At 34.8% G+C, this 12,464-nt stretch overlaps 1 protein-coding gene across 20 annotated transcripts in view; it reads left to right on the forward strand.

The window, feature by feature from the left end:
- The window catches only part of Dlg1 (discs large MAGUK scaffold protein 1), a 202,905-nt gene that overhangs the window by 66,482 nt on the left and 123,959 nt on the right, over positions 1-12,464 (forward strand). The gene's annotated exons all lie outside the window — the stretch shown is intronic.

Genomic DNA, 12,464 nt, shown 5'->3' on the forward strand with positions numbered 1-12,464 from the left:
ATGTAACGCTAAACAAAACAGGCTCAGATTCTAAATGACTTTTATAAAAATGTAAAGCCAACAACATAAATTAGAATATAAATTCATAATGCTCATCTTATTTTTAGACTATGCTAAATACTATAGAATATGATGTCTGAGCAGAGAAAAACCTATTTCTTTAGTTTCTCTGTGTTATTAGATAACCTTAGGGAGAATGTTACAGTAAAGAAAGATGATAGCCTAAAATATTTTCATTTTTTAGTGTTTTTGAGAATATATTAAATTTAATGTAGTGGGTTAATGTATATATCTTATGTATATATTAATGAGTCTATTCATATGAAATTGATTTATTCACAAGACTTAATGAATTCTTCCAATTATAAAAATTAAGGTTGATTGGGCATTAGCAAACTTCTGCAATTGTATGGTTATCTAATATTTTTATTACATATTAAAATGATATTTTAAAGAACCTGGCCAACATTAAAAATCCCAAATTAAAAACAGTCCCATAAATGTATAAAATGCCTATTGTTTGGCATAATAGTAGGATGGGGAAGTATTAATATTTTGAAATATATTTTAACAGATAATCATTCAGCTACATTTTTTTTTAAAAAAGGCTAAGACGTAGTCTAATTTCAAAATAAGTTCAGTATTCCTTTTTCCTTTGAGGTTAATAATACTTACCAAATGCATGCAGGTTCATCTTTAGGGCATTAGAAATAAATTCCCTCTAAGATTTTTTTTTAAGTCATTAGAAGCAGCACAGTAATTGTAAATTATAACTGTCACGGCTTATTTATTCTTTTTGGTTTCTAGAATTGTCTTGTAATGTTTTGATATTAAAATGTCAACTTTTAAAAGTCAGGAATTCTATTTTATATATTTTAGAGAAATGAAAATATAATAATAGAAATCATTGTTTTATAAGTAGGCACTAAGGTTACAGATAGTCATAACTTACTGAAAGGCATTAATTAACTCTTAAATTAGCTCTTAAATCTCAAGAGTTGTTCTGTCTTTATTCTGACAACAGTTACATCATAGAAGGATGGAAAGACTGAACATTGGTGTTATTTTTATAGATTAATATTAAATGATACTTATTTTCTATTACCAATAAGATATGTTAATGAGTTGCTTGTGTAAATAAGTACTAATGTGCATACAAGACATGCAAACACATATATACTAATTGATATATTTCCCATTCATCTTCAGAACTTACAAATGTAAAGAGAAGAGAAATACTTTTCATATACATCTATTGAAACCGTAAATTTACATTATAATTACTTAGGAGTTGCAACAAAAATCGATAGCTTATTATACTAAAATAGCTGTAACCTCTAATAAGCCATATTAAATATTATTTCCCCCCCACACACAAGCTGGTTGATACCATTTTTCTGTGGTGCAGATAAATTAGATTTTTTTCCCAAACCTTTTTCCTCATAACACCTCTAGGCTTTTTCATTAATTTTGTATTTCATCTCTGGATGTATAAGCATGAGGTCAGAAGTTTTAAATGTGATTTTCTTTTATTTTGTAATAGTAGCATTTCAATTTTCCTTTTATGCATTTTTCTAACGTATAAATTGAGTATCAGTTTGTGTGTCTTTTTCTATTATAATTCACTGGAATTAATTAGACAGAATAAAATACAATGAGACTGAGAAAGAACTAGAAGCATGTTTTTGCCTCTTAGCCAATGCTAGAATACATTTTCTTTTTTTGTTTTACTCTTTTTGTTATTTTTGTTGGAATACATTTTTCTGTGATTCATGGCTGGCAGTTTTATTTTGCAGTACCAAAGCAAGTTGTATATTGTTAGAAGCAATAATGAAATTTAATAATTTATTAATCATATACAACTGTGACTATAATAGTGTGATGGTGTTCTATACTATGATTGATGAATAGCATGGATCTCCTGTTTTCATGTTGTCAGAAATGCTATTTGTAAAGATTTGATAAGAAAGTTAACCTGTAATCTGATTCCTTTGGACTAAGCAGCATGGTATACTTCAGCAGATTGTAGAGTTGTTAATAATCAGATTTTATTAATACATAAGTTGTTACTCTGATTTACTACCAACAAGTAGCTGCTATAAATAAAAACAAATTTAAGTTGAAGATTAGTTTCAAGTATTAATCTGCTTCTTGAGTATTTGTGTTTAAAACTACAGTTATGTGCTAGGTTCTACTTAATATCCAAACAAGGGGAAGTCATTCATATTTTTTGTATAACGAGGAAACCAGGTGGCTATAAACATCTATAAGATCTAGTTTATAAACGGTTATAGAATTAATTCCTATGTGGCTCCTAATTTGACACCTGCTAGGTTGTCTGTGTTGATTGACTCTACTTTCTTCCTTCACAAGTGTCTTTAGTTCTTCATAGTGTCCTGTCTTTTATTATTATCCTCAAGCTACACAAATCCCCCATATACCTTTCCTCACTGCCTTTACTCCACCAATAGTGGTAATAAAGCTTACAAATGACCTCTAGTTTTTATTTGGTTTTACCTAAAAAGCAAATTACATTATGACTTTGAGGGAGGACTTTTAAAATGTCATTTTCAGATGAATTTTAAAGAACTCTAGCTTGATATTTCTATAATTTTCCCTTTGATCAGACTTCTTTAGATGAAAGATTTATTTCTCTTTGAGTTTATGATTCACAATAGTAATCATAAAAATCTGAATAGCGGTGTGATGTTCAATCAGTTTGGGTGTATATTTAGCAGCCATTCATGGTATTTGGACTACTTAAAAATCCCTAAACTAAATCATTGTAAATATTTTAAGAAAGATTCCTCCAAGTCTATCGATAATCCATAATTGATATGCCAAATTAAGCTGAATACAACATAGCTGTGTTCCTAGGAGTGAATGGAACAGACACAATTGCAAATTGCTCAAAACCATTCACAATCAGACAACTAAACTGGTTACCTGCTTCTTACTAAGTTTCCCCAGACCCATATAATTTTAAGTAGCACCTTTAACTACTGATCCATCTGTGCAGTTCAGAACTAATTTTAGATCCTTATCTATTTTTGCCTAAATCACCACATTAAAAGAAAAAAAAAATCCAAGCCTTCCAGATCTCCCTAACTGGTTTCTTTATCCTCGATGCCTGTTACATTCCTAATGTGTTTTGAATTCCCATTATCTCTATTCACCTAGTCCTGTTCCTGGTGCCCCCCCCCCCCCCCCAGGAAATCTCTTATCCACAACCTTGCTTAAGAGGGCTCACCTTACCTTTTCTCCTCTCATAGAAACCCAGAATTCCCCTGAGAATTTGCCTTCTCTACAGTACTAACAAAATGTAAAACCTTAGGGCTGGAGAGATGGCTTAGAGGTTAAGGCATTTGCCTGCTGAGTCAAAGGATCCCGGTTCTGTTGTCCAGGACCCTCATGAGCCAGATGCACAAGGGGGCCCATGCATTTGGAGTTTGTTTGCAGTGGCTGGAGGCCTGGTGCATCCATTCTCTCCCTCTCTCTTTCTCTGTCTCTCTGCCACTATCAAATAAATAAATAAATAAAATAAATTTGTTAAAAATGTAAAACTTTAGGGTCTGCAGGTATAGCTCAGTGGTGAAATACTTGCTTACCATACCCAAGGCATTCAGTCCTCAGCACTGGGGGAAAATAGGGGAACTTTTGTCACATGTATACCAAGTACCAAGAGGTGAAGTTAATGTCTTTTATTGCTTATTAATATTTTGTGGACAAGTATACCCTATCCTGCTTCCATGGTTCATGACTATAAAAACTTTTTTTCATCATTTCAACTCTCTTGTCCTCCACCAGTAAGATTTAGGTGTTGTCAGGCAAAATTTATATTTCCCCTCCTTTTCTAGTCATCTACATCTCTCCCAGTCACTTTGATTAATGAGGTTTTTGTAGAGCTGTTTTTTTTTTTTACTGTCTTTTATCTGCCCACTATTCATGTAATCATTTTCAGTGACTTTAAATACTGTACATGATCTGTCTGAATTCTAGACTTCTCTTTCTTTTGTACCTTTCCCCCTAGAAATCTTTTGTTTTCTTTCACTTAATTATTTACACAAATTATTATAATTAAGACATTTTCACTACCACTTAACTAATAACAGCTGTAAGGATTTCTTTAAAAATTTAAAAAAAAAACACATTTTGGGCTGGAGAGATGATTTAGTGGTTAAGTGCTTGCCTGTGAAGCCTAAGGACCCCAGTTCAAGGCTCCACTCCCCAGGATCCATGTTAGCCAGATGCACAAGGGGGCGCATGCGCCTGGAGTTTGTTTACGGTAGAAAGGAAGCCCTGGTGCGTCCATTCTCTTTCTGTCTCTTTCTCTGTCACTCTCAAATAAAAAAATGAACAACAACAAAAACAATAAAATAAAACATTTGTTTATTGAGACAGAAGCAGACAGAGTGTGTATGGGTGCACTAGGGCCTTCTGTTACTGTAAATGAACTCCGAATGCATGTGCTACTTTGTGCATCTGGCTTTTGGTGGGTACTGGGCAGTTGGACTTGGGTTGTCAGGCTTTGCAAAAGTGCCTTTAACCACGGAGCAATCTCTCCAGCCCACTTAGAAACATTTTACACTGGCTAGCATGTTTTCTTTACATGTCACTTTGTTCAGTAGCCCAGTACAGTTTTTAAAAGTCCTCTTACGATCCCCCTCCCATGAGCCCTGCTTTTTGTTGTCTGTTGCTCCTCACACATCCTTTCTTGTCTAGTTCACATTTCATGCTTATAAAAACTTTTAATACATATAAACAAATTTTAAAGGGGATGGGCAGGGTCGATGGGCCAGCACTTGCAAGTGCTGGCTTGAAAATCCTGCTGGAATTTCAGTGTTCCAGCCACCCATGTAAAGCCAAATCCTAAAAGGCGCATAAGTGTCTGGTGATTTGTTAGCAGTAACAAGGGGCTCTGGCTAGTGTGCGTGTGTGTGCTCTCTCTCTCACCCCCCCCCCCACAGAGGTGTTTTTTTTTTTAATTAAAACTATTATTTCATAATCTCCTCAACTCATCCATATGGGTTGTGGTGGCACATACCTATAAACCCAATGGATGATCAGGAGTTTAAAGCCATCTTCTACATAGCAAGTTTGAGGCCAGCCTGAGATCCTTTCTTTAAAAAAAAAAGTCTCAAACTTTCTTGGTTCATCCTCAACACCCATTGGAATCATCTATACCTTGTTGATTGTAGCTTTGTGTCCTCCACAGCAGCTCCCAAACTGTACATTAAGGTACGTATGCCCTGGTCCTCATTTTAATTCATAATCATTCATAATCTAGGCTTAGAAAACCTGTTAAATGAACCTTTTATGTACCTGAAGCTCACCCTTCTCTTCTGTACTAGATGTCACTCCCTTTGACTATTCAAGGCCTTCTCAAACTCTCCTTCAGTACTACATCTATTTTTTCTTCCACAGTAAGTGGTTCCTGTTAGCTGATATGCTTCTCATTAAAACAACCAACCAAAATACCATGCTTGTGTGGAGTATAAGTGAAACCCATAGATCAGTTCTCAGTCTTGGTTTCACTTGACTGGGAGTAGATTTTAACACAGTTGATTACTTCCTTTGAATTATTTTGTCTCCGTTCACTCTTGGCTGTTGCTCTTCTTCTTTAATTTCCTTTGCAGTATTTACTGATAAAATGCTAGCATACCTTAAGTCTCATCTTGACCTTCTCTTATCTTTGCACTTCAGGTCATCTCATTGAGTCTTGTCCCTTTGCCATCAAGTGTTCTCTTTTTCACTCAAGCTACTTCCTATACAGTGAGCTTTGTGCATCTAGCTTCCTCCTCAGTATCTCCATTTGAGTTAAGTATCTGAAACACGAAAAAGATAATTTTTATTATTTATTTTCTTTGTTTTTTCTGTCTTCTTCAACTTCATCTTTGTGTTCATCTTCTCTGTTGTTAATCATTGTTGTCATCCTTACCATTGTCATCATCATCATTGTGGTCCTTGCTGGAGAAACCAGGGCCCTGTAATGTACTGTATCACTACTGAGTTATATGTCAGCCTGCCAAAGATAAAGATAAAACTCTAGGGATCATATTTTTGTTTCCCTTTGCCATCCTTCTAGGAAAATAGCAAATCCTGTTGACTTTGGCTACAGGACATAGCTGTGATCTGGCCACTTTTCAAACTTCTCTAAGTAACTGCTTCAATTAAAGTACTATCTGAGTACGGTTTTCTCTAAGTAATACTCCTCCTCTATAGCATCAGTCTTGCATTATCTTTATACAATTTTTGTAGCATTTAAGTAATACCTGATTGCTTATTGTCATAAGTCCATTAGTCTATCAGCTTCTTAAAAGTGAGATTTTTGTGTTTATGTTTATTGCTAATCTTTAGCTTCTTTAGCATTGTTGACAACACAGTAAATACCAAAAAATAATTAATGAATGGAGGAGGGGACAGGGGCAGACTAACTTTACTAAAAGGAGCCAAAGCCAGTGTGTTTACATGTCCTAATTCTCTTTATACCTTTTGTGAAACTACTGTTACGTAATTAGTGCTATACTGATCTTGTGGCTGGCAACTCAGAAATTTCAATTTTCTCACAGAAAAGCTATGTAACTAATAGACTTTTTTTTTTTTACTAATAGACTTTTGATGGATAGAAGGACTATTAATAATTAAAGTGGGACAAAAGGCATACTTTCTAAGCAAACAGAGTTATATGGTTATCTATTATACCCATTTATCTTCTGACTATTCCCAGCAGGTAACTGGTCTAAATTTTCCTACCAACGTATCTCCATCTTGGATTATCCTGGATTCCTAACCTTGTTTTCTTATACATATAAATTTTAATGTATCTGATCCTAAAAGGATGTATGGAGTGATGGATAGGACACTCATATTTAGTAGTGTGTCTTTGCAGTAAACTAGAATATATACAAAGTAAGCACTTTAAAATATGTTAGAAGTGCTGACTCTGAGAGTAGAATAGTTTCCAGGAGACAATGATAGAAGTAGTGTCCTGTTGTTCTGGCTATAAAATACTGCTTTGGGCACTACTTATTAATTTATTCATTCCTCACTCAAAAGGCTTTTAGATTTGTAATGACTCACATTTGGAAATTGTTGTTTTTACCTGAAGAATATTGTGGGATTTATGTTATATCTCTACTTGTCTAAAATTTTATAGGACAGTTATAAATTTACTGGAAGGTATGCTTATGACATTTAAAAGCCATTTGTATAGTAGAGTACTTTAGAAAACCCAGAGATAAAGATTTTAAACAGAAAACATTTGTTTACAGTGGTTATATAAGAGCTTACAAAGTACACAATTGACTCCTTTTTATTTACTTAAATTAATTGCAGACTGAAGTCCACACAAAAACCTATACGTAGATGTTTATAATTGTTAAAACTTAGATAAGATGTCCTTTGTTTAGGTGAATTGATAAACAAACTTCTAGCAACGAAATACTTAGTAGTTTAAAAAAAGCCACAAATACATGGAGGAATATTAAGTGTATATCACCAAGTGAAAAAGGTAACCTAAAAAGGCTGTATGTAATTCCAACTGTAAGACTTTTGAGGAAAGGCAAAACTAGAGTCAGCAAAAAGATGTCAGTATTTTGGGAGGGTTGGAATGAATAGGAGCTGTACTGTGAAACAATTTGGTATGATTCTATAATGGTGGAGAGGAGACTTGTCTAAAACCATAGGATGCCCAACAAGTGAACCCCAGTACAAACATGTACTTTGGATGATATTGATGTATTGGAGGAAGTTCATTGATTGTAACAAATTGCCATTCTTATAGTGGGTAGTCTGAGGACATGTGGCGACTTCTGTGTTTTCTGGTGAACCTAAATCTGGTCTAAGTAATGAAGTCTTAACAAATATTGTCAGTGTCTTAAATTTAGGTGGCAAAATCTTAAATTTAGTTTGGAGTACTAAATGATAGAAATTATATATATATTTTAACCTCTGCTTCTACGTAATGTCTTAATTATTAGTTGGCCCTTCTGTCTTGACAAATGGACAGAAATAAAGAAATTTTATAGACTTTAGTTTGCATATATTTAACATTCATCTAATCCTTTTCATGTGTATGTGGTATACATATGTTCTTTGTGCGTGTATGTGTGTGTATGTAAGCCAGAAGGTAACCTCGGGTTTCCTCCTACACACTACCCATGTCTTCCTAGCACTGCTATTATAAACACATAACTGTACTACCACACCCAACATTTTCATGGGTACTGAGGGTTGAGCTCAAGGTCTTCATGCATACAAGGCAAGCATTATATTGACTGAGCTATCTCTCAGCCCCTCAAACAAGTTTTAAAGTTGACTTATAAAGTAACTTTTTAAAATTTTTATTTATCTGAGAACGACAGCGAGAGAAAGAGGCAGATAGAGAGAATGGGCATGCCAGGGTCTCCAGCCACTGCAAACAAAGTCCAGAGGTGTGCACCCCCTTGTGCATCTGGCTAACGTGGGTCCTGGGAATCGAACCTTGAACTGGGGTCCTTAGGCATCACAGGCAAGCACTTAACCGCTAAGCCATCTCTCCAGCCCTAAAGTAACTTTTAAAGTAAGTATGCTGAAAAAAATTACTGAGCCATACACTTAGAGTTCATGAGCCTGTGGATTATGGCTCTGTTGTGGTCATTTTCATTCCCCTTCCCTCATTCATTCATTGTTTTCCTCTGTCAAATACATGAAATAGTTTTAAAACCTTATATCAGTTTCGTTCACTATCCTTTACTGTGTTATACTTCCCAGCACTGTTACTAGATAATATTTAAGAATTTTGATAAAGGGAAAGATAGTTGCTTAGGCTGTGTGGATTAAATGAAAATTACATGCAAAGCACTTAACATACTTGACTTCAGTAATATGCTCTTCATTCATCGTCATCAATGGCCACCACCATCATTAGCAATTACACAAAATATTCTAGCCTTTTAAGCTAGGAATCTAATTGTAAAACAATTAGGGATTATGTGTCAATTTAAAAATATTAACAGAAACATTTAGATTTTAGCTAGAGGATTCCTAACTTTTAAGAAGGTCCAGCAAAGGAAATTAAAAAAAAACAACAAACCTTCTGTAATTATTTGAAGTGAGAATGTAACACAGGGGAGAGCTAAAAAGGCAAAATGGGAATAGCAAAGTAAAGCCCATAATAATAGCAAGAAGCACCCACCATCTCAGAGTAAAGGATCCAAGTGGAAGTTAGGAAAACCTAGAAGTTTAGAAGAAAGACACCACAGATTTTAAATTATAAGTGCTCAGTGAGAAGATTAACTTTATAGTACATCTACAGAGGGAAGAAATGAAACCATTTGTGCTTGAGAGGGACAGTTATTTTCAAATAGGACATTATTGGACCATTGACTATTGCTAGAGATTCTAAGATGGGCATTTTTTGTTGCATTTTTACAGTTTGAAAATTTTTTTCTAAGGATGTCAGTAGTAGAATATCTTGAACAACTCTGATTGGTAGTGACTGTCCAAGTACACAGAAGCAGTCAGTGCAGAGTCTGCTATGCATAAACCATGAAAGGGAACAGGAGAGGAAGAGCATTTATGTGTATAATCTATTCCAAGTAGCTTTTGTCTTTCTTTGTGTGTCTGTGTGTTAAGTATGAGTGTGCCAGGATCTTGAGGCTGCTGGAAATGAATGCCGAACACACGCACCACTTTTTATGTCCAGCTTCTGTGTGGGTTGTTGAGGAGTTAAACCCAGACCAGCAGCCTTGAGCCATCTCCTCAGTCTCCCAAGCTGATGGTTTGAAATTTTTTGGCACCTGGCTTCATTTGTCCAGTACATGTACATGTACACATACCCCTTCCTCTGTGTACTTTTTAAGGCACTGTACATAAAAGGATCAAATAAAACAGAAATTTTTGCTAGCACCCATATTAAAGTTGAATAAAACCGATAACAAATATAAACAAAATAAGTGATATGGAGGAAAAGAAATGAGAGAAGAGCAGGAATTGTTTATGTTGTGTGGGGGAGGATGATAGGGTAAAGTGTAATGGCTTCAAGATAATTGAATAAAGACAGGAAAGAGGTTATGGAATTGAGTCATGTTATCTAAGCAAGAGCATTCTTGGCAGAAGAATAAATAGCAAATGGAAAATCACAGAATATTTGAAGAGCAGCTGGTCAATATGGTTGAAGTAATAAGTAGAGGGAACTAGAAGGCCACGACTTCAGAAGGACAATGAGGGCCTGAATCACACAGGACTTACAGAAAGAAGAATGAATATGGCAGAAGCATTAAGGCCCATTTTAGTTTAGTAGTTGTTATAAAGGCCTTGGTTGTGCATGCTTATCTAGTCAATTATGATAAATATAAGTAACAGTGCAAATGATAAATCCCTACTTATGTGTTAATTATGTAACAATAACTTTAAATTCAAATTTTAGTTCTCTGCTTTCTTTAACTTTTTAGTGGTTGACTCATCCTTTTTACAAGATTAGTAGCTGAATACTAATAGAATGCCATATTTTCATAATGAAAGGATCATAAATCTTAAATATTACCGATCTTGCAAGTAGAAATAGATTCATAACAAGAATAACCAGATTTGTACTCATGTTTCTACATTAGAATTAATTGCTAGATTTATTTTTCTATTTTGCATTAGCTATTTTAAGGTTTATTGAAAATTGTATTTTTAGATCCTTTGTTTTGTTTTAAAATCTCTCATTTTATATAAACTTGATTCTGAGATAGTGACATGGATGTAAAATGCATTTTTTTTTAACTATACAAGTTCATATTAAAAGTACCTATTTACAGGGACTGTTAAAATGTCCTAATGCAGCTGAGGACATGGCTCAGTGATTAAAAGCACTTGCTTTCAAAGGGTCTAATCCAAAGGGAGTTTGATTCATAAGAAAGTATTTAAACTATGAAAAACACTTTCTTTTCTGTAGGTATTGATCCTTTGTTGAATATGAACTCCTATGTTGAATTTTTGTAAATCTGCTGTGCTGTATTTTATCCTTATATAAACATTCAAAAGTTTTGCTTTTTTTTTTCTTTCTGTTGTTTCTCTTTAGCGCCCCCTCCCCCCCATAAGGTTTCACTCTAGCCCAGGCTGAGGAATTCACTGTGTACTGTCAAGGTGTCCTTGAACTCAATGCAATCCTCCTACCTCTGCCTCCCCAGTGCTGAGATTAAAGGTGTGCACCACAACACTCGCCTTTTTCTCTTTAATTCTTTTTTCCCCCCGGATTTTTGAGGTAGGGTTTCACTCTAGTCTAGGCTGGCCTGGAACTCACTCTGTATTCTCAGGATGGCCTTGAACTCACGGTGATCCTCCTATCTGCCTCCCAAGTGCTGGGATTAAAGACATGCGCCACCATGCCCGGCTTTTTCTTTTTCTTTTCCGGCTTTTTCTTTAATTCTGAAGTAGCTTCTTTGACATTTAATCAGAGAAACATGCCTCATTATGGTATAGTAGATCTTTAAACAAAAGAGATCAAAATTCGAATTACACCCTGCAAAACAGGTTCTTATTGACTAACAGTGGCCTAGAACACTTATTTTTTCTCATCCAAGAAGATTATTCATTTTTCGCTAAAAATATCTTGAATTTTTAAACCTTATTGAACATTTATGCTCAGTTTTAAGTTCACATAACATACTAATGTAAGATGTAAGTATTATTAGTTTACTAGCAGTATGGTTTCATTGTATTCTTTGGGATTTCATCTTTTGTTATGAAAGTCATTTTTTTTTTTTTTTTTGGTTGTTATTTTGCTTTGGGAATGCTAGGGACTAAAATCCAGGCTCATACTTGCTACCTAAGACTGTTCCACTGAACTACAACACCTAACCCTTAAAACTATTTTAACAGTTAATTTAGTGACAAGGCATTTATATTTGGATAGCCTTCCAACTCTTTTACCTAATTCTGTGATGCAAGAAATAATTACTATCATAGGTATTATTCTTTTAAAAAATCTATTTAATTATTTGTAAGGAGGGGGATAGAGAGAATGGTCACTCTGGGGCCTCTAGCCACTGCAAATGAACTCTAGATGCATATGCCACTTTGCACATTTGGCTTTATGTGGGTACTGGGGAACTGAACCCTGGTCATTAGGTTTTATTATTATTTTTTGTTTTTTTGAGGCAGGGTTTCACTTTAGCCCAAGCTGACCTGGAATTCACTGTGAAGCCTCAGGGTGGCCTCAAACTCACAATAATCCTCCTACCTCTGCCTTCAGAGTGCTGGGATTAAAGGCATGTGCCACCATGCCTGGAAGATTTTATTATTCTCAATACCCTTCACTTTCCAGCAGTCCCCAAGATATATTAAATCTATATTCTGACTCTATCTTAGTAACTATGTCTGTTTTCACCATTGCCACCATGCTAAGCCACCATCACCTCTCAGCAGGATTATCACAAGCTCCTAAATGATCCTTCTCTCTCTGTGTCAGGATTCATATATATGTAATAAAAAGCATT

This window comes from Jaculus jaculus, chromosome 5, assembly GCF_020740685.1.
Source record: "Jaculus jaculus isolate mJacJac1 chromosome 5, mJacJac1.mat.Y.cur, whole genome shotgun sequence".
NCBI lineage: Eukaryota > Metazoa > Chordata > Mammalia > Rodentia > Dipodidae > Jaculus > Jaculus jaculus.